Source organism: Pteropus vampyrus, unplaced genomic scaffold, assembly GCF_000151845.1.
Source record: "Pteropus vampyrus isolate Shadow unplaced genomic scaffold, Pvam_2.0 Scaffold23, whole genome shotgun sequence".
In the NCBI taxonomy this organism is placed as follows: domain Eukaryota; kingdom Metazoa; phylum Chordata; class Mammalia; order Chiroptera; family Pteropodidae; genus Pteropus; species Pteropus vampyrus.
The window spans coordinates 11,297,651-11,300,636 of NW_011888804.1; the positions used below are offsets into that span (position 1 = coordinate 11,297,651).

Genomic DNA, 2,986 nt, shown 5'->3' on the forward strand with positions numbered 1-2,986 from the left:
TACTTTTCATGTTATAAAATCCATAATAAAATCCTTTGTGTAGATCCAAATTACCATCTGGTATAATTTTCCTTTTGCTAGAAGGATGTCTTTCAACATTTTTTTGTATAGCAGGTTTCCTGGTGATGGATTTTTTTCAGCTTTTCTATCTCTGAAAACATTTTTATTTTGCCTTCAAAAATATCTAGCTTGTTCCAAATGAGAAATATCACCCTTATCTTTGTTGCTCTGATTATAACATTTCTTTTTTCTCTAGCTGATTTTTTTTTCTTCTTCTTCACTACTGGTTGAGTCATATGCTTTGGTGTCATTTTTTTCGTGCGTCTTCTGCATGGAGTTCATTTATCCTCTTAAATTTTTGTTTTCATCAAGTTTTTAAAGTTTTGGCCGTTATTTCTTCAAATAATTTTTCTGTCTCCCTCATCCTTTCTCATTCAGGGACTCCAACTACCCATATATCAGGTCACTTGAAGTTGTCCCATAGGGCTTTTTCAGCTTCTTTTTTTGTTTCATTTTGGATGGTTTCTATAACTATGCCTTAAAGTTCACTAATCTTTTCTTCTGCAATGTCTAATATGCTGTTAATCCCATCCGGCTATAGAAGTTCATTTTGAAGTTTTTCCTTCTCTCCTTTTCTTTTTCCTCCCTTCCTCCTCTTTTTAAACCTTCCATCTCTCTACTTAACTTTTTGAATATATGAAAGTTAAAATAAGTTTTGATGTCCTCTGCTAATTCTAACATCTGGGTCAGTTTTAAATGTTTTTATTATTCTCATTACGGGTTGTGCTTTCTTGCCTTTATATCGCTTATAATCTTTGATTGGATGCCAGACATTGTGAATTTTACCATGTAGGGTGCTGGATATTTTTATATTCTCATAAATCTTTTTCGGCTTTGCTCTAGGATACAGTTAATTGACAAAGAAAGTTTGATCCTTTCAAGTCTTGTTTTATGACTTGTTAGGCGGGTCCAGAGCAGTGCTATCTAGGGTTAATTATTCCTCATTTATGAGGCAAGACTTCCCTGGATACTTGTATTAACCTTTTTTTTTTTTTTTGCGAGGCAACCCTTGGTTGACCTCACAGATTGCAAAGACCTTGTCATCTTACAATCCTTTATTTTTTTTAATCTTTTTACACCTACAGCACCTGGTCTTCCTAGGTGGTCTCCCATCAAAGTACTAACCAGGCCTGACCCTGCTTAGCTTCTGAGATCAGACGAGATTGGGCTTGTTCACGGTAGCATGGTTGTAGACAACTTGTATTAATCTTTAATTTATTTTTATGATGCTCTCATATCTTGGGACCTTGCTAAACCTGGAGAGACTGCTTCTAATTTCCAGACAGTAAACAATTTGCCTGCTATCGTGACTTTTATATAAAGAGATCCAAAGTCTGCCCCAACCACCTTTGTCTCTCACACACCAAGCCAGTATTTCTTTGCCCTAAAACACCCTGAGCCAGGTACTGGAAAACTGGAGACCACCCCCTATAGCCGAGCCCACTAGACTTTATCCAAAATATCCAATTGTAAACTGGCCCAAAATTGCCTACTCGACCTCACTCATTCTTTCCCTGGCGAAACCACAATAAGGGCTCTGGGCCAAGCTCTCTCCTCACTCCTGCCTCCTGACACACCCTGACGTATCCTCATGAGGCCCTGTCTTGGTTACTTTAAACTGCTTTTAGGCAGTTTTCTCCATGTCTGCCGTCTTATCATACCCGATTAATACAAACTCCTTGCTACATTTTAAAACAAGAGTCTACCCACTATCCTGTGGGTTGAGCTTTTTTCTGGCTGGGAAGAAATTATTCCTATCCCAGTTTGATGCCAGGCATTGTTATAATCCGTTTTGATGGTTCTCTTCCCGGCCTTGGTTAGTTTCTGTGGATGAAAAAAGGAGTTCTATGTAAAGTAACCTCACAGGGTGTTCAGGTCATAAATTCCCGAGCAGGTCATTGTGGGGTAGTCATACCCTAGGGATATAATTTTAGTAATTATATTTAATTAATTGTCTTAAGCAAGCCCTGTCCATTTTTTCTATGCATCCAGGTTAACACACCTTTGAAATGCCCTTTCAGACCCCTTTTAAAGCATCAGAACATAATCTTAACTAGCCTGTAATCCCATTCCAGCCTTAATTTCTCCTACCTTCAAGTAAACTTCCTTACATTTCCTCCTTAATTTCAAACACAGAAATTGCAAAACTGTCATCCTTTAAAGTGGGGAGGGGCCGGGCGATCCCCAACCCCTGGGCCGCGGACAGGTACTCATTCTGTCCGTGGCCCTTTAGGAACCGGGCTGCACCGCAGAAGGTGAGCAGCGAGCCAGCAAAGCTTCATGTGTTTGCAGCCACTCCCCAGCGCTAGCATGACCACCTCAGCTCCACCTCAGGTCAGGCATTAGATTCTTATAGTGTGCTGGCTGGAAAATTACTGCTTGGCTATCGCCCATGGGAACATAGCCTATCGCCCATGGGAACATAGGCTATCACCCATGGGAACGTAACATTCTAACAATAAATTTTCTGCTTTTGTACCCCCGCTTGCACAACCGACCTGTGGGTTGACAGGTAGTGAATAAGAGAAAAATAGACCTTTGTGTTTAAGACGGAATGAGGAATAGGATTTAGGGCTTAAAAACCCTGTACCTCTACATTTCGGGGTTGCTTAATTTGGGGTCTGCGTACCCCTGGCAGACCCAGCTGGCTGAATAAAGAGCACGTTTCCTATAACTCACTGATTTCTAGTGGTCCGTGTGTCTTTCGTGGGCTGGCGGCTACAATAGGAGCACCAGTCCCTGCTGCCACAACAGTTGGGGACCCCTGCTCTAGAGCATTTGAGATCTTGCTCTCTGGCATGTATCATCAATTTGGCTCATATGAAGGCTGGTAAAAATTCTCATTTGGACATTTCCTTATATTCATGTGCTGGTCAGTTTTCTGAATATTCAAGTGGGTTCTCTGTGCAGCTGTCTTCTTTCTGTA

At 40.8% G+C, this 2,986-nt stretch overlaps 1 pseudogene; it reads right to left on the minus strand.

Moving 5' to 3' along the window:
* Positions 1–1,136: 1,136 nt before the first annotated feature.
* Positions 1,137–1,255, minus strand: LOC111737047 (annotated as a pseudogene).
* Positions 1,256–2,986: the final 1,731 nt, after the last annotated feature.